The sequence below is a fragment of the Ambystoma mexicanum genome, chromosome 5q (assembly GCF_040938575.1).
Source record: "Ambystoma mexicanum isolate Mex_15411 chromosome 5q, UKY_AmexF1_1, whole genome shotgun sequence".
Taxonomy (NCBI): Eukaryota; Metazoa; Chordata; class Amphibia; order Caudata; family Ambystomatidae; genus Ambystoma; species Ambystoma mexicanum.
Genome location: NC_090933.1, coordinates 282453806 through 282477621, shown reverse-complemented (window position 1 = coordinate 282477621; position 23816 = coordinate 282453806).

Sequence of the window (23816 nt, the reverse complement as noted above, 5' to 3'; positions counted from 1 at the left end):
CAGGCCATAACATTCTAGAAAAGGTACATAGATGACATCATCATTATCTGGGACAAAACCAAAGGCGACCATGTCCACTTCTTGACATGGATCACTCTTAATGAACACCTTAAGTTTACTATGTCCGTAGATAACAATTCTATACCTTTTTTGGACCTTTTAGTTAAAGCCAAAAATGGAGTCATTGCGGTGGACCTATACCCCAAAACTACGGATATGAACACCATACTACATTTTGACAGCTTTCATCCCCACTAATTGCGAACCAGCATACTGTATGGCCAGTTGTTGAGGGAAAGGCGGAACTGCAGTGATAAACATGATTTCTCTTTACAAGCAGATATAATCGAAGATCGCTTGCAGACCAGAGGCTACCCGACTCATATATTGAGACAATCACGAAGAAGAGCACGCCATCAACACCGGGATATCTTGTTATAAAAAAAACCCCTGTGAAAATCCATCCAATACACAGCTGGTGTGTGCCGTGACGTTCAGCACCTATCATCCGGCCATTAAAAAGGCCATCAGCAAACACTGGCCTTTGTTACAGTTAAATGATTACAATTTGGACCTCCCCATGTATGCCCTCAAAAAAGGCAGGAACCTAAGAAATTGGCTAGCCAAAGTGGACAGAGCCCAAGTGAAACAAAAGCCCAAGACCATCTCAGAAATGTGAGCATGAATAAAATCTGTGGCCATTTCTCATGCAGCTACTGCTGCCAATGTGCATCTACTTTGACAGGCAAGACGGTGATGATCAATAATAAACTGTGGTACCTTAGAGATTACACGACATGTAATTCTAAGAATGTTATATATTGCATCACCTGCCCCTGCAATAAGACATATGTAGGCAAGACATCCAGGCCGGGAACATAGGTTCAAGATCAGAACCAAAAGTGTTTCATCTCCCCTTGTATCCCACTTCCTCGACAACAATCACAGCTGTGATGAATTTACCTGGGGTGTTTTGGAATCAGTTAAAGGCGTGGACATGTATGCTACTGCCACCAGACTCTCCACCCGTGAACAATGGTGGATCTGTAATACTCAGAGTTTTCTAGTGGGTCTCAATCTTCAAGAAGAGTGGATACTGGGCACTTGATGCATCATACATCCACCTTTTTTTGATTCACCATATGCCTGTATATATAATTCTGTACTAGGTGTTGGACTCACGGGCCATGGCAGCATGTTCAGGCAGAGCTTCCTTATTTAAACACTGGCTATAAATCTAAACAACTACCAGATGCCTTGAAGTTCACACAGGCATGCAAGTTGAAGTAGATTCATTGATCGGCCTGAGGGGCCTGAGACGCTATTCTCCTGGCAGACAGAGTTATTAGAGGCCAGTCACGTGACCTCCAGCACAACACATGGATTGCATTTTAGCCCTGTTTTCTTTTCTTCTCATTTTTGATCGGCACAGACCCTGATGGGAATGCCTGACATTTACTTCTTGACCGTGTTTAATGGCCCAGTGTTTCCGCAATACGATATGTGAGGTGTTACGCCCCCTAGCTCCGCCTGCACTTGGCTGCATAAAAACACCTGCCTGTCATTAGGCTAGTCATTGTCGAAAACCTGAGACGCGTGCCGAGGAGGAGACGATTCCCAACGTTACCACGGTAAGCGTTAAGTTAATACAGAGTCTTGATAGGCTCCACTTGGCAGGACCGGCCACGGGCCAGCTTAAGCAGCAGTTCACATTAGTGATTGGAGACAGGGCTAGTCGTGCAGCCTTATATAGTAGCACAATACATCTGCTGCTTCAGAAATAGACATTGTTTTTTTTTAAACTATTTAATTACAGCATTCTCTTAGCCTGACGGGAGTTACTGTGATAAACTTGCAAGTTGAATGCCACCATTGCAGGATATGCTTTTTAGCTCACTATGAGCTGAGTTTAACGGGCTTTTCGACCTGCCCTTTGAAGCACAGGTCCATCTATTAAATGCAGAGCGACAGTACCTATCAGAGTTGAAATCTGGCCGGATACAACTTCCAATTAAGAGAAAGTTTTCACTCCACGTGGATGACAGTGAGCAATCCATGGGAGGGTGACTCTGAGCCCCAGCTCTCGGTGAGTTTTGGAACATTGGTGCAAACAAAATGCACGAATTTATAACCTGAGTACCCCTTGAGATCAAACGTAATTGAGCGGTATATACATGCTGCATTAAAACCAGGCGCTGCTTCTTTTCTATCTTTTAATCTGGTTAAAGTGCTTATTTAGCCGCAGAGTTGTCACCACGTTGAACTTGAAAGGCGAGCATGGTCATTACACTGCATGTTTAATTAAGCTTACAATTAATGGGGTTTCAATGGTCTTTTGACCTATCCTCTGACACACAGGTCCTTTAATCCAGCACAGAGTAAGGGTTCTTTTTGAACTCTGTACCCAGCAGGACATATAACATTCCAACTAGAAGGAAGCATCCATTTCAGGCGACCTACAGTGAACCAGCCATGGGAGGGTGACTTAGAGCACCCACATTTTGGTGAGTCCTGAAAGATTTTTTATTGATGACCATTTGGGGTTCAGGCACATGTTAACCGAATGCAATATGGTCAGTTCACTTCACCACTGGCATTTAGGGGACGTGGTTCCCATTTGAATAAATGTCCTTCTTCTGTGTCTCCACAGGCCAACCACGCTGTGGTCTGTTCAGCGTGGGGCTGACACGCTATCGGAAGCAATTGTTTAATGTTCTGGTTAGCATTTTTCGGTTGAGAATATGGTATTATTTATGATTATTCTCCCATTCTTAGACTAATGCTCAAGGACACTATTGTGACTGGAGCGAGCGTGTCTGTTTATTAGTTCTCAATTGGACCCAATCCTAATGTGGTTATTTGTCTTTTCAGCCCCTTTTTGTTTTCTTTTCCAGGGTTGATTATTTTCACTTACTCTGTACTGATTGTAATGTTCTTGATGTATTTTTAATCTACTCTGTATGAAACGGTGAAAACACAAGGGATAGCATTGTCCTGATGAAGACGGGAATCAACTGAAGCTCAGTTAGAAGAACTTGTCCCGTCGAAACTACAGCTGCCATGTAACGAATATCGCTAGGTTGACTTGTTAGATTATAATACTATTAAGTGTCCCTAGGTTAGCGTAGTTGACATACAGCACTCCCTCACCACTGTATTCTATGAGCTATCATAGAGTAAACATAGTCATTTGTATGCATAGTATTTTATTGAGTAAGATCCAAAATGCATTATTGGTCAAAAAGGTTTAATATGTGTTTTATTTATTTGCTTAGAAAATAAAAATGTATATTTTTTCTATTGCCACTTGAGATTTGGGTCTAAATGAGTCTCTCCTCCTGGTCACCTGGAGGTCAGTCCAGCTACAATGTGTTAATTTAGCCCTTTTTCTTTTCCGCCAGACAGGACCAATGTTTTATAAATATGGTTGGGGATGGGATAACCAGGGATATGACATCTCGGAAGATTTTTATGGGAGCAGGGTGGTCAGGTACAAGGGGTGAGGCCTTTAAGTATGATATAGGGAAGTACCAACAGGGAAAATTAAATATAGCTACATGAGAGTACTCAGAATAGCTACCCTCATCACGAAGGGTCTGAATTCCCATACCAAGAGATCACTTTTGAGTATGGAAATTAAAACACAGAATATGTCAGTGCTGATGGTGCAAGAAACCCACTTTAGGTAAAGAAAAGGGGGGTGTGCCTTCTCAGGTGGAGAGAGATGCAGAAGGTAGACTCTTAATGGTGAACGGGAGGGTTAACAGGAGAAGGATCACTGCAGCCATCCTATACATGCCCAATGAACACTCCTGGGAATTTATATAAGGGGCATTCCAGGCACCTGTGGTCAGTGGGTCTGAGAATCCTGGTAGGGGACTTCAATACCATCAGGGTAAAGATTGTTGGGTGAGAGGATCTCACGATAGAACCTCTATGACACAGGGAGAGGGAGTCACCCGGGACGGGGGTATACCTTCTTCTCACCCCCATATAAATCCTATACAAGGATTGACTATTTGCTGATTGGCTGTGGGGATGCTAACTTGGTGCAGGGGGTTGAGGTGTCTGTGGTGGCCTGGTCAGAACACGACACAGTGATGATGGTACTCCTATGGGATGGCACAAGGCCTAGAAGAGCCAGTTGGTAATATGATACCACACTATTTAGAGACCCCATATTCAGGGATAGTATTAGTGAGGAATTGGTACAATTCTTTAGGTTCAACAAATGGCAGAAACTGCCCTTAGCACGGTGTGGGAGGTGGCTAAGGCCACAATAAGGGGCCTTAATACAGCTGAGGGAGCTAAAGTGAAGAGAAGAAGAGATTTGACGGAAGCCTCTCTCACTCTTGTAATTGAGGGATGAGTTTGGGGCGCGTGGAGAGGAGAGAGAAGAGATATTTTCCTGACTTCAATCCAAAAAACAAGAGCTGAGAGAAATGGGGCTGGCCAAGACCCATACATTTTCACTTGAGGTGAAACATACCTATTACAAGAAAGGGGATTAGGCTGGGTCTCTATTGGTTAATAGAATCAGGCATCAGACGATCAAAAGGATCTGTGTGAAAAGTCGGAGTTAAAAAAGACCTACTACTAAAAGTCTGACCTTTTTTTCCCCATTTGTTCGCATATATATATGTGAGGGGAAACCCCCCTAGGCCCGCCTTACACCTATATATTTTGTATTAACTTTAACATTTTAACATATATATATATATATATATATATATATATATATATATATTCAGTAAAAAAACTTTGTTAAAGGGACGTTATGGTTAAGTTGCGCTACTAAAAACCTATGAAATTCAGTGAAAAAACGTTGTTAAAGGGACGTTATGGTTCAAAGTAAAACCGAAAAACCCCTGAAATTCGGCAGTTATGGTAAGAAAAGCAACCATAACTCGTGCTGCCATCGTGCACTGCTAACCCTAACACCCAGGACATCAAAGATGATATCACAAATGTCATTGATGACATCACTGGATATTCAACACCACCATGGAATATACCACCATAATTACCTCACAGACGCTCCACAACCAACAGCAAGACCAGACGTATACACTACTGATTACATATCTCACCACACATAGTAAGTGCACTTCTTTTTACTCATATATTTATAAACTTTCTATATTAGAAAAAAAAAACATATTACTTCTTTGTTTTCTCACAGAAATGTGTAGTACTCTCGACTGGCTAGAGGAGCATTTCCCACGAGAGGAAATGTTAGAAAATAGTCCACCTAATGGTACACACTTTACTATATAAACCAATTAATAACTATTATTTTGTATACATTTAACATATACATTTTTTTTATTACAGACCATACAAAAATTCCAAGCATCTCACAACAACAATCAGAGGATATCACTCTACAGCAGATTAATAAAAAAATGGACGACCTTATGCAAAATTTTATGGATTTGAAAAACTTTGTGGAAAATTATGTGAAACCCCCAACAGCACACCACTGTCCAACCTGCACTTGTCCCCCCTCACCCTATCCCACGCAGTTAACCCCAAACCCTGTCTATGGACCAAAGCGTTTCGATGAGATTTCCTTCCCTTCTTCACCTGATCCCAGTTATCTAGAAATCCCTAATTCTCCTGTTTTTGTTTCCGTTTCTGCCCCACCTTCCCAGCCATAATTGTATATATATATATATATATATATATATATATATTTATATATATATATATATATATATATATATATATATGAAATAAAGTTACTTTTCTTATATTGTGTTGTAATTACTTTCAGTTCCTTGTGATAAAACCAATTTAGGTGTCCACGGACACCGCGGTTGTTCGGAAATGTTCGTAAAGAAACGAAAATGTAACTGTCCTGAGGACACTACATCTGTCCGTAATGTTCTCATGCAAGTTGAAAATGTTCTAAGAACACTCGTAGTGTACTGAAATATTCGTAAATAAACGAAAATGGAGGTGTCCTTAAGAACACTATGCCTATTCGTAGTGTTCGATAGCAAGCAGAAACTGTTCTAAGAACACTCGTGGTGTCCTGAATTGTTCGTAAATAAACGAAAATGGAGGTGTGCTTGAAACGCTATGTCTGTCGTATTGTTAGCAAATAAATTAAACTGTGCTAAGAACAAACGGCTGTCCGTAACTGTTCGTTTTACATGTGACGCACTTTTAATTAGCTCAGGACCCGCACACTGTCCGTAGAACATCAACACGCATCCGCAAAACAATGTCCGTACATTGGGTGTCCTGCGGACGACCGCTACCTTAGCGAACATGCTCACAAAACAATCATGTGACCGCGCCCACGCTCATCTCGTGCTCTAAATGCGGACACTGTTCATGTCCCCGACCAGTTTAAAAGTACTTTTCCAAGCAATCCACAATATTTCTCATTGAAAAATCACCATACCACAAATCCCACATACTAATCCTAACTTTCCACATAGTTTTTGTCACTTTTTGAACCTTTTTTGATGTTCGATCTGTCTTGCGGATGGCACGCATGTCCACGACCCGCGCACAAGCACCCCTATATAAGACCACGCCCTAGAGCGCATTCTCATTGTGTTTCTGACTATTCCACAGAGCACACTGCATTTTGCTGCATACTTTGCACCTTTTGAGATTTCCATCGCCAAGCCTATGACATCCATGGCTCGACTATTACCACATGGTGCTACATCTGCCTCAGCACCACCCCCACCCCCTCCACCACCACCATTTCCCCAAGGGCCTGAAGAGGGGAACAGGAGTGAGGATATAGAGGAGGAAGAAGAGGATGACAAGAATGTGGTAGAGGAAATCCCTACTACCCGCCGTCGGCGTGAATCTTGGGTGTGGCGGTTGTTTACCATTCATGGAAACGGTCCTAAGTCTCATGCGAACCGTGTCACCTGTAATGAGTGCAAAATGGTACTCAGTCGCGGGAAGCATGGTTCGTATAGCTTTGGGACCACTACCATGAAGCGACACCTGCGCTCATTCCACACTGGGGCCATTCGCAAGGTTGTACCTTGCGAGAAGCGTAGTAGGTTGATTGCCTCTACTTCATCCTCCGTTTCTGATCCTGTCACCACAAGGAACACCTCTGTGGGACAGCGTCTTCCTCAAGCTGCCTCATAGGCCATACAGAATTCTGATGACCCTTACCTTTCGAGGGTCACAGTTGTATGTGTGTACTGTGACACAGTACTCTGCAGGGGGGAGCGACTTCGGAGTGCTTTTGAGACGATTGTCTCAGAGCACCAGAAGACCTGCTCACTACCCAAATAAAACCCACTCTACATCTTCCTCTCTCAGCTCGCCCTTTCTTATCCCTTTGGTTGGTGCCCCCCCCCCTTACCCTCCTTTCCCTCCTCTCCTAGTGTGTCGTGTATAAAAAAGAACAAAAAAAATACAAAATAACAAAAATCAAAAAAAAATAAGGCTCTTTTCGGAGCCGCCTTTCACAGTTAAAAAATAGAAGTGAAGATACATAAAGCATAGCCATTTCCATTTCGTGAAAGTCCACGGACGGTCCGTGAACATAAAAACAATTGCATTGCTACCCTATTGAAACCAAAGCATTTTTCTCTAATAGGAAGTGGTGGCTCTGAAAAGAGCCTTTGGGAGTTGTTTGAATGTAAAACATTTTAACTACGTAAGACGTACTTCAAAACGAATGCTGTATTTCTAAAAAAGGTCGCAATGCATTTTGTACATTTCTCAGAGGAATCTGATTGCCAGCATGAGTAAGATGGACTCCATCTTTGCGAAAAATGTATGTACTACGAAACAAAATATTTTCATTGTTAAAAGAGGACATGCCAAAATCTCTTAGGAAGGCACAAACAGCCTTATTAACATTACACCTTGCTTTTTCCATTTGTGGACCACATGAGAAAGAACGAAGCCACACTTGTCTCTGCGCAATCCGTGAAAAAATTATTTTAGAGTTTGGAAACATGTCCATTATCTTCTGAAGTCCTTCTTTCATTGCAAATTGCAAAGAAATTCCAGACACATGTCCTAAACTGTTCCTTCCACAATGAATTACAATTATGTCTGGATGTTCCTCTATCTTCAAAGTTGCACAGAGAGGTAGCAAATCCAACCACTTCATCCCACGCACTCCATGCCAGTGCACTTCCACATGTGGGAATCCAAGATCTATAGATACTCCACAGCTTTCTGCATGCACCTTCAACCAATCAATCCACGAGTCTCCCAAAATCCATACAATCTTTGTTTTGAAACACTCAGCCATAGCTATCTGTTCTTCTCTCTGCAAAAACAATATTTGAGAAAACCTCTCCTAGCACAACACACTCACTAAACTTTACTGACCAATCCCTTGCTTCATCCAATCTCATTTCCATACCTCCCCTCCCCAAATTCCCCAGATGTAATACCCGGTGTCCTAGAACTACTGCCATGTCCGCAAACATATCGTAACATGTACAGCCCTTCTACCATTTCGATTTCACTCTCTGTGCCATTCCCTCATTGGATGTAGCTAAGCAATCACATGACCATCCAACAATCAAATTCAATAACTCTACATGTAACTGCATCATCATAGAGCAGCACTACATATGTACGGTGTATCTCTCGGAGTACAAGTCTCATACCATTGACAACCACGATCTACGAGAAATACTATACAAATCTCCAATATTTCTACTTGCAGCTTGGTCCATATCCATATACATGAACAGAAAGTACAGGTATGCATATTTTCTACACAGTACATGAACACATTTTCTAACCGACTTTTACCTTCTATAATCTGAAAAATGAATGGACGATCATTGTTTCATTGTCCTAAAATGACCTGTCACTTTACCTTTATATCGTTTAATTTCTTCATACACACACACACATGCAAATACTATTAAACTAACATTTTTTAAATAAAATATATACACGACATATAATCACACAAAATAACATACACACTCTATGATCAAATCTCAAACAATAATATTTGTACAAACACATAATTGGTTTTAATTTTTTTCGTTTATATAAGTACTTACATACATTTATATAGGACAAGCAGACTATGACATTCACTCACTGTTACGTGCAAAAGCAGGCTATGACACATAGCTCTCCACTCACACGCTTTTGGCGGGTGTCACCCACCTAGTAAAGGACTGACTCACCCGCCAAGCCTCCTGCACGCCCATTCATTCCAATGGGCGTCTCACCAGCCAAAAACAAAATCAGGTGATTTCACCCGCCTTTGCGACACACATGGTTGAGAGCTATGATGACAATGACTCACTATTACGTGGAAAAGCTTAGTTACAAGAATAGTGGTATACGTTGGTAGATTATGAATTCCACAAACCATAGTAAAGATATTTTCTTTCCTACTCTTAGTCATAATATAGTTTTAATGGTTTCAGGAAGGCGCTGAGCATTTCAATTTAAAAAAATCTATGTCTAAAATGAAAACAGTGCTATATAGCAACCAAATTACTAATTTCTTTCTTTTACAATTGCAGTGAAGCCCATTCTCCTGAATAGAAGCAGCCGATTTTGATTTACAAAGAACAACTAAGAAGCAAACTACTCATTTTTGAAAAAAAAGTAAGTAGATTGTTACCATAATATTTGGTTTATAACTCACACGCACTGTACTGTGCATTCATGGTATTTCTGTGCCTAAAAATAGAGATTCTGCACCATTCTGACCAAAAATCCCCCCGTCTTAAACAGTGATCTCCAGTCAGAATGGCCCTCAAATTCCTATTTTTCGGCACACAAATTACCCAACTCAGCCGCTAGAATGTAGATGTTGTAGAACAAACAACTGTTTTAATTGTATAGCTTTACCTATATTATTTATTCTTCTCCACACCACCGGCTTACTTTTTTCTGTCATCTGAACCCCAGTTTAGTAACATCCCTAGTAGTTCAACTTCCCAATTCACAATCACACACCATTACATACATCTTTATCATCTTACTCAAACAATCATGCACACAACACACATGCATTGCAGAATACCCCAACCCATACCTTCTGTATTTTTTTCAACAGACGCTAAAGAATGCCCACCAAAAAGCAACTCCGTAGAAAGGGACGCAGAAGTAGAGCAAATGAAAAGAAAAGTCTCCAACATAAACACCCATCTATAGCAGAATTTGTAAAAAACATTGAAACACAACAGCTAATACAGTCATGTTGTGAAACAGAAGAAGTTTCTAGTGCAAAAACTTTGCCTCCTCTATCACAAAGTAAAACGACCCAAAAAACTATTAATAGAAAATCAACTATCACTACAAATAAAACGGCTTCTATAAATCTTGATATAGTACAAAGTAAGCATACCAAGAAAAGTATATTAGCCAAAATGTTCCGTCACAAAGTCCTTCAAAATCTGATAAAAACAGGAGAGAAACAGGTTCAACACTTTAAACCTATCGTAGGAAAGTAATCTTAGAAGCGTTGATAGACAGTGCAATTCTTCTCAAAAGAAACTTATTTATTGTTGTGTTAAACAGAATTAAACCACTAACAAAACTAATAACTAAATTACAAAAAAGACTTCTCAATAAACGAAATGTGAACAGAAATAACTTCTTAAATATCTGTGGAGGTGAATGGAGTCACACTACAAGCACAGAACCATACTTTAATGAAGAAGCGTACAAACAAAAGCAAACAAATACAATTGCCATACATAGCAGTGGTCGAGGTTATGAAAAAGTTAATAATACCATAATGGAACAAGAAGTACTCCTTACAAAAATATGCCCTGAAAACTTAGATTTACCCCTCCAATCGACTGAATCAGAACATCTAATTTACACATGGCCATGCACGTCAATGTGTAACATTCCCAAAAAAATTTCAAATCTTTACGCCTATTCCTCAATCAATATGTGAAAAGCAAAGACAAAATCAAAATTAAAATACTGCAAAATATGGATGCTTGTCCAGTACGCAAGCACACAGGACTGCAAGGACATTCGTTAGCCTGTATATCAGGACCTACTTGCAAAACAACCTTCCATGATATCAAAAGGATATCAACACATCATGCAAGTGTAAGAAATCTAGTTCATAAACTGTATCATGCAAAAAGTCCTGCTTTAGCACTAGCCAATTTAAATAACATTCTTCCACATGGTACACCAAAAGACCTACTAGAAGAAATTGAGTATATACAGAAAAAATATTTTGGAAATGAAACCCACTTACAAGATGAATTAGCTGTCGACCAACTTCGTAACAAATCTGCACATGGCAACCTTTCACTACACACATACAAAAAAGAAATACAAAAATTTCAAAGCACTTCAGCTGAAGTACCAAACCACGTGTGTGTATGTTGCCGCAGAACGTGTTATAAAAGTAACACAAAAACTATAGACCTTTCATACAAAATAGAAGACAATGAAGATTCTAAATGGTTTGAATTAGCTCTCTACCTTATAGCAGAAAACAAATACGAAATAACTGACCCCATAATACTTTGCAGTTACTGCACTACCAAACTTGACAACAACCAAACTCCTTCACGTGCTATCACAAATAACTTGGAATTACATCCACTACCAAAACTCCTTCAACAACTTAATTTATATGAGAGCATCATAATTCAAACAGTTAATCCATTTCAAACAATAATACGCCTTCAACCAAAAACTGCAAAATTACCTCCCTCTGAATTAGAGTAAGGTATTTGTGGAAAAGTAGTGTATTTACCATTAGATCTAAAAGAAAATGTGCACACTCTAGGAGTGCAACGTCCAATGCAACAATCTTTAATTAGCTTGGTAAATGGAGTACCTACAAAAGACAAAAAAAATTGGCAACAACTGGTAGATTTACATAAAGTTAGAGAAGCCCTGCAATATCTCAAAGAGAATAATGATTATTACAAAGAAATTAATATCGAAGAAAACTTGAAAGATACAACTGAAATAATTCAAGAGACACAAGAAACTGGTAATTTTGAGCTCCTAGATCCTGCTACAATAGCAAACACTTTAGACCATTATACAATTCACCCATTGCACTCTAATGACACCATAGAAGATGCACTGGAAACGTACCAAATGCGTCAAACAAAATTATCACCAATCAGCATATGGGAAAAAAGTATAGAAGCACGTGATTTTCCTCTACTCTTTCCTACTGGCAAAGGAGGAAGAAATGATGAGGAGACCTGTTCAAATATCAGCATCAGAATATCGCTCAAATGTATTCTGAAGATCCCAGATTTCGACAAAATGTGGAATACATATTCCACCTACTCTTTGAAAGTGAACTAGCAACTTTATGTTACGGAGTTGCACACATATTAAAATCAGGATCACACTTTCAAAATATGACAGCCACACAATTATTACAAAAAGTTCAACAAAAAGATGAGGTTTTACAGGCAAATCTTACAAATCTATTAGCAGATATGCGAGGTACTAAAGAGTACTGGTTTCGACGCCATGGAGATGTACGTTGTATGATCAGAAACCTTGGCCCACCCACTTGGTTTGTTACATTAAGTTGCGCAGAATATGCATGGGAAGATTCACATGCTTTACTACGCATATCAAACTAAAACAAAACAAACATAGATATACTAACACCTGAAGAACTTTGTTCTCAGGATCCTGTTAATGTTCCTAGATATTTTCACCATCGCTTCATTGCTATGCTACATTTTATTTGTAATAAAACTGTTCCTCCCCTTGGAGAAGTGCAACACTTCTTTTGGAGAAAAGAATACCAAGCCAGAGGAGCGCCACATGTCCACATGCTTTTATGGATTTAAGATGCTCCTAAATTTGGTCAAGACAGTGATGCCACTGTTTTACAGTTTATTGAAAAATATGTCACTTGTGAAATTCCATCAGAATCCACAAATAGTGATCTTCATGCAAAAATCTTACAATTCCAAAGACACAAATGTGGCAAATATTGTCGTCGCAAATACAAAAACAAAGGGAAATACTACACCAAATGCCGATTTGGTTTCCCTAGACCAGTTAGAAATACAGGTCAAGTGAACAACCTCATGTCTTCAGTTAGACATAGTGTTAAAGGTAAGTCACCTAAAAATACATATTGCATAAAAAGAAAAGAAGAAGAAAAATATATCAATGATTACAATGCAATCATTGCCCACTTGTGGAATGCAAACATAGATGTGCAGTACATTGCAGACAATTCTACTGCAGCTGCATGATATGTCACAGCATACTTAACCAAATCAGAAAAGACAGAGCTCCAAGACCTCTGGAATGACCTGTCATCAGATAAAACAGTGTCTCAGAAATTATACAGCTTGGGCATAAAAATGCTGTCCCATAGAGAATGTGGATCCTATGAAGCAGCTGATCGATTAACTGGTACTGCATTGTATGGTAAATCTGCAAATATAGTCTGGCTAAGTCTTGGTCCAGCTAAATCTAGAAAACGAGTTCTAAAATCATACGAAGATATAGAAACAATAGCCAAACATGATCCCAACAGCCAAGACATTTTAAAAAACAATTTATTGGACACATACTACCCAGACAGGAGTAACACTTTGGAAACCATGTGTCTATACCACATAGCCCAAAACTACTCATACAAAATAATATCAAACCTGATGAGCAAAACCGTAAATACAAAGTGACAAACTGTGATGGCAGCGTAGTAAAATTCACCAAACCAAATTTAATTAATCATATCAAATTGTCATTATAGACTCCTCAACATAAAGAAATATATTACATGTCCCTGCTACACCTCTTCAAACCATGGAGAAAAGAAGAAGAACTACTAGTTACCTATGACGACGCTTTCAAAGCCAATGAAAGCAGTATAACTGATGTAAACTTTGCACAGTACATAACAATGTTGCACAATGAACAGCAACACGAAAAGGAACTCCAGGCCCAACTAGATAAGGACACTCCTGACAGTAGTCAACCTTCTGTCACAGAAAGCCAAGAACCACTGGGAGAACCACTAATAACAAATGAGGCAGAATTAGCTATGATAGAAGTAGAAAACACCATGTGTCACTATGAAGATAAAGAACACTTAACTACACTACAATCAAAACTAAACAAAGAGCAACGTAGCATTTTTCAAGAAATAACAAAAGAAATTGCACATGGTGTGCAACATGAACACAAAGAATGCACCTGCCAAAATTACAAACCTATACTATTGTATGTCAGTGGTGGAGCTGGTTCTGGCAAAACATTCCTAATCAAAATCATCAGTAAGTTCCTTCAACAATTGACAAACAACAAACTGTCAGCTGTTGTCACTGCCCCCACAGGTTTAGCTGCCTACAACATAGGTGGTGTCACTTTACACCCATTACTACTCCTGCCAGTAGAAAACCAAAACAAGTTAGATTATTACAAACTTTCTGCAGAAGCTGCAATGGAAGTACACATAGTATTGAAACAAATGAAAATGCTACTAATAGATGAAGTAAGCATGGTGTCCAACCTAATGTTAGCTTTGATTCACCTCAGATTACAAGAAGTACTCAAAACAAACTATGAAGAGCTCTTTGCAGGAAAACACATAATTGTTTTCGGAGATCTTCTTCAATTGACACCTGTAAAAGGTGAGCCTATTTCTAAAACATTAGGACACAAACTCTGCCGTAAAACTATTGGCAGCATTGGAAATGTCAACCTTTGGCAACATTTCCAATACAGAGAATTAACAGAAAACATGCGCCAATCTGCAGATCTCACTTATGGCAACATCTTAAAAAGTAGTTGGTATACTTTCTAGAGAAGCAGAAGCAATATTGAAAACCTGGCACATTCATGCACTTTATGGTGATAATGCATGTGCTACAGATGTTATGGAACAATTAGCCCACACAAATGTCAATTGTATGGCCTTAATGCCAGCTCTTGCAAGCTGTTTCAAATTCAATGAAATAATGTTAAGCAAAGAAATGCAACCAATTATGGAAATTAGCGCCACAGACAAACTAGATGTTCATGCAATGACACTACCCATGTGTGACCAAGCCACAACAAGACTAAATAGTTTAGAAACATCAATCTCAAACACAGCAGGCTTGGAAAAGATATTAAAATTATCCTTAAATTGCAGAGTAATGCTTAAACGTAACCTTGACGTGGACCAAGGACTAGTTAATGGAGCACTGGGTACAGTTGTTGGCTTTCAAACATACCCACGTGACAACAGAATTCAGTTTGTCAATATTCTCTTTGACAAACTTTCAGAAGTAAAAAGAATAGGACGCTCAACAGCTCGATTCCTTCTCTTCAAAGACATGTATGTACGCAGAGAACAATTTTCTCTAACTCTTGCATACCCAGTCACCATTCATAAATCACAATGTCTTACTCTAGACAAAGCAATGATAGACATTGGTAACACAGTCTTTAAAGAAGGCATGAGCTACGTAGCACTGTCACGCCTACGTACAATTGAAGGTCTATTTCTAATAAACTTTGATGCAAGTAAAGTAAACGCTGATATTCCTTGCATTTTAGAATACAATAGACTTTGTTCACTATACACCCCCCATCTACAAACATATCCTGTTCCACAAAAAGGAAAATGTTCTAAAAGAAAACTAAATCAAACAGAAATGCAACAGGATGTCACTGCAAATCCTCCAAAGAGACTAAAGGAAACTAAAGCTTCATCAAGTACCACAAGCAAAAAAGAATCAATTAGGGAAAGTAAACCAGGTACTTCTTTAAAGAAGAGAGACAAACTCCAAAAAAAGCAGTTAGATACAGAACTACCTGGACCATTTAAATTCTCAAATATAGTTGGTGTATGTTGCTACGCAAATGTAGCAATGAATATTCTATTTCAATTACCACCAATTGTTGACAAAATTTACTTACACAGTACAGAGCCATTGTGTTTGCGAATGTTAGTACTTCACAGAAATGCAGCAAACAATCCTGACAACACGTATAGTGTTTATGGAATAAGACAACAATTGGACTACTGTGCTGGAATGGTGAAATTCACTATAAACTCACAGGAAGATCCACAAGAATTTCTAATGTACTTACTATTAGTACTGGAAAACAAAAACATACCTATAAATGAAATCTTCCAGATTTCATACATGTGAAAACATACATGCACTCTCTGCAACAATGTGACACAAGAACAAATCCCCAATGACCGCTTTGTCTATATATCAATACCTAATTGTGAATCCGTTCCATTTCAGCAACTTGTACAAAATGCAAACCACGGTAGATTATGTTCTACCTGCAATTCGGATAATCGCTCCACATAACTAATACAAACACATACGTAATACTAATGCTTCTACGTTACAATGCAGATGGTACAAAAAACAACTGCAAGCTGACTGGATTCACACATGGTCAAATATCACTTGGTAGGAAAACCTTCACAACAATAGGTATAATCTACCACGTAGGAGCCACAACTAACTCAGGGCACTACACTGCATATATAAAAAAAAATGTGGATGGTTTGAATGTAATAATAGTACCGTTACTCTAAAGCAGAGATTACCAGCTAATCTTACAAACGTGTATTTAATGTTCTTAAAACCAATATTTGATAACGGAACTGTACTTAAACCTTAAGTACACTTGTAGTAAAAAAATATAAACTGTCACAATATTTCAAAACCTATCTAACTGCCCAAAGATTCTACAACAACTAATCAGATAAATTAATACCACTCAAATAGAGCAAAAAATAGACAGTTAGAATATGCCAATTGGTATCTAACTGTCCCAAAATTTACAAATATGCAAACAGATAAATCAATACCACGAAATTATATCAAAACATAAACAGTTAGAATACGCCTACTGGTATCTAACTGGGCCAAAATTTTACAATATCCAAAAAAATACCTAATATCTTACTGCTCACAAAAACTGGAACAATCCAATGCATAAAGCATTAGGCAGAAAGAACAAGTAAACGCGGAAAACAAACAAATAAATAAACTGTAGCGTAACAGAAAAAGGTTTTTTTTTTTAATCCAACATGGATTTTTTTTTTCCCACATACCCAATGATTTGAGCAACAAACACAGAAGCTTTGCAAATTGCACAGTACTTTGGTTTGTAATCTACTAAATATGAGGGTCAATAAAAAGAAGAAAATGTTGATTGTACAATGTAATAAGTCATTATAAAATACTAATACTAACATGCTATTTTCTTTTATTGCAGAAATGAAGAAGAAAAACATGGACTCCCGTTACTAAACCAAATAGTACGAATAACAAGATAAATACAACCATCGCAGCATATCACACCCATACAAGCTTATAACATTGTTCCTTATAAATTACTGTTTGACCCAAAGTTAAAAGCCACTATGGGTGTGATATGCTGCGGTGGTTGTGGCCAGGGCATACACTCTTCCCAACATTCTATACCCTGGCCACAACCACCGCAGCATATCACACCCATAGATGCAAGCATTGCAACCATTTTTATGTCCGCGGACAGAGGGAAGGTCCTAGGACACATTCAACTTGCCAGAGGACAATACAAACAGCGTCCTCAAGACACCCCCATTTTCTTTATGTACGAACATTTCAGGACACCGCGATTGTTCTTAAAACATTTTCACCTTGCCAACGAACAATACAGACAATGTCTCCAGGACACCCCCTGCAAACATTCCAAGACCCCACGAGTGTTCTTAGAACACTTTCAAGTTGACACCGAATCCATTCTGTTTATTTACGAACATTCCAGAACAGCCATGTTGTCCGCAGACAAATCGAACACAACAAAAGCGTCTAGCACATAAATAAAATACAACTTTGAACCTTTCTCATACTCCCCCATCCTCCCCAAAGACTTCTACACACCAACACACTCTACTAAATACACATTTTGAACAAACTTTCACAGCGCTGTCCGCAGACGTCCGCAAATGCAAGATGGCGGGCGTGACAGAAAATCTGACGCGCATCACGCACCACGCCGCCCAATCAGCGAACACGTCGCATGTCCGCGGACATGACGCAAGCCGCTGGGCCAATCGGGGTGCTGTCCGCGGAGCGAACAGGGAAGTCCGTCCGCGAAGCGAACACAGACATCACTAATTTTTTTGCCTTATATTTTGGTCATTTTTAAAAAAAAACTACTGGACGGATTTACACCAAATTTGCAAAAGCACGCTTTCGGGACCAGGCCGCCACTCCTGCCGCAAATTTGGTGTAAATTCGTCCTGCGGTTCTGGCTGCAGCCGTGCACTCGTTCCCATTCAGTCAATGGGAAAAAACAAAAGTTTTGGGACCCCCCCTATAACTTTTCCCCCCCCTGGACGAATCCTCACCAAACTCTGCAAAAAAATTCAGAGTGGGCCATATACTTTTTTTGCAAAGTTTGGTGAGGATTCGTCCAGGGGGAGCAAAGTTATAAGCCACCCAAAAAGTGCTCTTCCTATGGAAACACCAACTTAACCATAACTACATGGGTGAAAACAAAGGTTAGACTTTTGGTAGTAGATCTTTTTGACCTCTGACATTTTGGCATATACCGATTAAAAGGCAGGTGGGCTTGATTTGGGATATGAAAGATGTTCTACATAAACAGCCTTATGAAATTGCCAGAGGCTATGCAGATTATCATAGAGAACTCTATACCCCTGGGGATTCTCCTCGGTGTGAGGAGCTCACCAAATATCTTTGGTCCACACCCCTACCTACTCTGCGCAGGGAGGATGCTGTGGTGCTAGATAATCCCAGTTCTTCATCGGAGGTGAGTGCGACCATTCGGGCCCTCACGTTGGAAAGGTGCCAGGGGAATATGGCTTTTCAACTTATTTTTATAGAACCTACTGTGGTATCCTTGCGCCTGCCCTAGCTAAACTCTTTAACTGCTTCAGCGTCTCCCACCAGAACCCACTCTCCTTTAATAAGGCTATAGAAGTGGTAATTCTGAAGGAGGCCAAATATCTCATGAAGTGTCTATCTTATCATCTGATTTCACTGCTGAACATAGATGCCAAGATTCATACAAAGGTCTTGGCATCCTGCCTTCTGTGCATACTCCCCAGCTTGGTCCTTTTAGACCAAGCAGGCTTCACAAGAAATAGATAAGAGATGGGTAACCAGAGGAAGACCCTACATCTTATGGTCAAACCAGTAGAGACCTTGCAGGACGCATATCTGTTAACCATGGATGCTGAAAAATCATTATACAGGGTTGATTGGACCTTTCTTTAGGAGGTATTGACATGAGTAGGGTTTGGTAGTCGCTGGCTGACATGGGTCCAGTAGCTTTATGCCAGGCCCTCAAAATGATCCTGGTCAATGGGGTGCACTCAAACCCCTTCCCTCTCGGGAGGGGAATGAGGCAGGATTGTCCCATTTTCCCCCTTCTCTACACTCTTATCATGGAGCTTCTCGCGGCTCGAATAAGGGGCACCAGGGGGATAAATGGCATCCAGGTAAGAGAAACACAGTACAAGCTGGCCTTTTTTTGCAGATGAACTCTTGATATATGCAAGGGACCTGATTACCTAATTACCGGATATTTTGGAGAGCTGATGGAATATTCAAGACACTCAAGCTTTAGGGTCAATTATTCAAAATCTACCCTGCGTTGATAGGACATATTTCTCATCAGGTGAAAGAATATATGGCAAGGTCACCCTTCAATTGCTCAGATGTGGATATCAAGCATCTCAGGATAATAATCACAAAACCCATTACTAATCTATGCCAAACAAATGACCCACTGCTCTTGGAATCGGTGAAGAGGGATGCAGGGAGATGGAGGAAGCCGACTCTCTTGTCGATAGCTTGGCTCAATATTATAGAGATGAAAACACGCCCCTGATATTTGTACCTTCTCCAGGAATTGCCTATTAGTCTATCAGAGGGGGTCTTCATGGCATTGAAGAAATTAGAGATGGATTTCATATGTGACTCCGCTAAATCTTGAATAGCTTATGACACACTGATGCACCAAAGGGACCAAGGCGGAGTGAACTTCCCCGGCTTGTACACTTATTACCAGGCATTGCAATATAGAGTGTTAATAGACCACATGGACCACCACTCTATGAAACCAGTGGCTGCCCTGCAGAATGATATTCTATATCCAGTTCCTCTCCACAAGTGTTTGTCAATACCAAGGGCACACATATTGGAGAGAATCCTGCAACATCTGATACCGAGGGTGCTCTGGGATGTGTTTAGCAAAAGAGCAGACACAAGATGGCTTTCGTCATGGCTATCACCTTTGAGCACCATATGGGCACCCCCCTCATTGTTACCGGACCCAAATACGTATCAATAAGGTATGAGGGGCGCTAAGCAGGGCTGGCCAGCTCTGGGAAAAAGAGAGTGTATGTTGATTCACAGGCTTGAGGAAATCCTTCAGGTAGGTTGTTTATCAAAATGTCTCTATCTCCGTCTCAAAGGAATTCTCTGTGAAAAGAAATGGGGGACAACCTGACCAACTTTGAAACCATGTTGGATCAGGAAGGGATGGAAAGGGACAAATACCCGGACTATACCTTTCCATCCTGAATGCTGAGCCCTTGGAACACCAGAGAGTTTGGAGACATTTGGAGCTTGATTTGGGAACCAGATTTGGGAGCACCATTGGAGGAAGATTCTTTGGAACAAAATGCGTACAACAATGAAAGGCATCTCCATATCCTCTCAGCATAGGCTCCATGCTATCAAAATGCTCCACAGGTAACCCCTCCCCCCGACAAGACTAGCACGCATGTACTTGAAGCCAAACCCAGAGTGATGGAGGGGATGTGGAGCAGAGGGAAACTAATGGTACTTGTGGTGGGCCTGCAGTTGTATCCAGGTGTACTTATGTATTTATTTATGTTTGCATTTATTTCAGTGCACAAAACCCTGTGGCATCTAAGCACTAGTTACAGAAGTGCATAGTAATTTTTTTTTTATGAAGTGCAAGAACACAAGATTGGGTTACAGACGGAATTGGCGTGTATACACAAACTGGAACAGTCTCAACGCATGGTTCGGGGCTAAATCAGGTGTGCAGACAATCATATGAGACAAAATAGGTATGTGTACACAGACTGGCAAAGCCTCAACTCATGGTACGGGGCTAAATCAGGTGTGCAGACAGGCATAAGCAGGCATAGTCAGCCAAATTAATGTCAAGTCCAGTGGGTGAACAAATAGATGAATCCGCTCCTCATGGAACCGGGGCTATAGCATGTGAGAACAGAGGAATGTTGAGTAAGAGACATGTGAATACACAAACTGGCGAGTCTATGTCGCATGATCAGGGGGCTATAGCTACAGTACAATGTGAGCAGCAATAGGCAGTACGTGAATGACATGTTTGGGTGGGCCAATGCAGTGTGAAAGGAAAAACTCCTTGTTGCTGTACTCCCATGCAAGCATAGTGGAGTGCTAGGCACTTGCAGGCAATAAAGGGAGAAATATAGAGGGGTTCAGACTAAGCTAGCAGAGGAAATGGAGACAATTGTGGGAGGAGGGTCATGGTGGTGCAAGCAAATAAACCAACACCAGTAATAGCTCAGCCACTGCCATAGTTTGCTGGTAACCGTTACTTTGGGAAGTGGTGTTACATACAAACCAAAAACTTGTATGTTTCACATATGCAGTCTAGTGTCCTGAAGTGGATGTGCTACCAGTGAATGTTTCCTGCTAAGAGATACTTGGGTGTATATGAAGTTAGTGAGTTTAAAGATATTATTAGTGACATCTGTGTGAATTAATATGAAATATTGGCCATGTGAATCTATTCCCGTTGTTGAAAGATTGTCTAAATTGCAAAATGACCATAACATGCCACAATCTGCATTTGTGGTTGACAGCTTGTGGTTTTATTTTATCCTATGATTGCAAATGGCACTTCGATCTTGATACATTGGGCCTCATTACGAGAATGGAGGAAGCCATGGAGCTTTTAGCTCCATGGCTGCCTCTGTTCCGGGCTCTATTACCGGGTTCCTCCAATGGGGACTTACCGGGTTACTCCGACATAGGAGGACCCGGTAATTCCTCCTTGCAGGAACCCATCCCCACTCCCATTTGAGCCCCCATAGGGCTCAATGGGAATGGGGAGGGAGGTAATAACGGGCAGATTACATCCGGCCCGTTATTGCCTCCCTCTTCCCCCCGCAGGACCCGGAAAGCACGGCTGGTTTTACCAGGCGTGCGATCCGGGTCCCGCGATGTGAAGCTCGTAATCGGCGCTCCCGGAATGAAGGGGGCCGGTCCCATGCCGGCCCCCTTCATTACGGGAGCGCCAGCCTTATAATGAGGCCCATTGTGGTCATTCTTTTGTTTGCGAACATTTTGTGTACTAAGCTGAGATTTTCAAACTGCATATAAAATAACATGGAAAAAATAAGTATGTGTGCTAGTCCATTATTTGGGAGTTCTAATAGATCGACTCTGTTTATTAGGCAACCCAATATGCAGTCAGTGGTAAAAATTAGTGTGCCCAGCTCTGCGCCAAGTCTGGTAATTGTAACTAAAGAGGATCCCAAATAGAAAAGTTGTTACAGCAAACTGGTCTCCATGATTTAGATGCATGTGGTTGCAAGTGATGAAGGTAACCAGAGGTATACAAACCCTACATATTTTTGGTACGTTCGGCGGGAACCCTTTGGTCAATACAATCGATAGGTGTGGCCTTTTGTAGCAAGTTCATATTATGTGGTGTTGGTGCATTTTGAATCACACTTTTACCTTTCCCTGCCACATGAATCAATTCAGTGATATTGTGCAAAGGATGATAATGGTGCTGGGTGCATTTTAAAATACATGTTTACCTTATTTCTCTTCTATATGAACTGCTTTTGTACACAAGCATGTGGGCTGTGTTATGACGAGATATGTTCTGCAGCAGCATAGAGTGAACAGTAGTGCTCTGAAACATGACAGAAGTTGGCATTACTGATTGCTGCACTTTTGCAGAGACTAAAATGCATGCTTTGGCAACGTGGTCTTCTGAAACATTGGCAAGTTGGCAGGAATGAATAACTTCCGAGATTGATAAGGAAATTCCTGAAGAATTGCTTACTGATGGAAGTGTGTTACTAACATGTATGTTGAGGCTCTTTAATTCAGGGCTTCTGAAAGAACAGATAAACTGTCTAATCTGCCTGACCGTGAAGACGTGGTTCAATCTACATATGTTAGTTAAACTGATAGCAAAGGATAATGAGGTAATTGCAGCCTTGCACTCAAATTTGCCAGCTATGCGTGAGGTAATGCTGCAATTAGAAGAGAAATTGAAACTGGGTGAGCATTGCCTACACGCTCAGTATGGTGATGTAAGTGCACAATTGTCACAGGTAGAGAGACATTTTTCAGAAAAGTGAGAGAGAAATTGGACATTTAAAACTGTCTTGAAGGGTGTTCGAAAAGATAAGGATATTGCAGAAATACAAGCGCTCAGAAAGAGTGGTAGTCAGTCACCTACAGAATTACAGGCAATGGAAGTTAAGATTTTTAGACCTATGGGTGAAAATGATAAAAGGAGGGAAACAGTTGATGATAGTAAAATGCAAATTGCAGAATTGAATGAGGAAATAGCCAAATTGAGGAAAGACAATTCTGCACTTTACGGTGAAACACACTGTCTCCAGGCACAGTGTAGGGAGACAAGATGGCAAAATTTGTGAGCCAGAGGTATTTTGATTATAGAGGTGTTCTTGCCCTGTGGATAGCAGGGCATTGCTCTCACTGCCGCTGAAGGCAGCCAGAGTCTGGGAAATGTGCCTTCTGCTGTTCACTGGGAAAGAGCTTGCTGCTCTCCAGAGCTCGAGTCTGACTCTACTTACACAAAGCAGAGAAAGCGGGGTCAAAATGATCCATCGTGCAATGCAT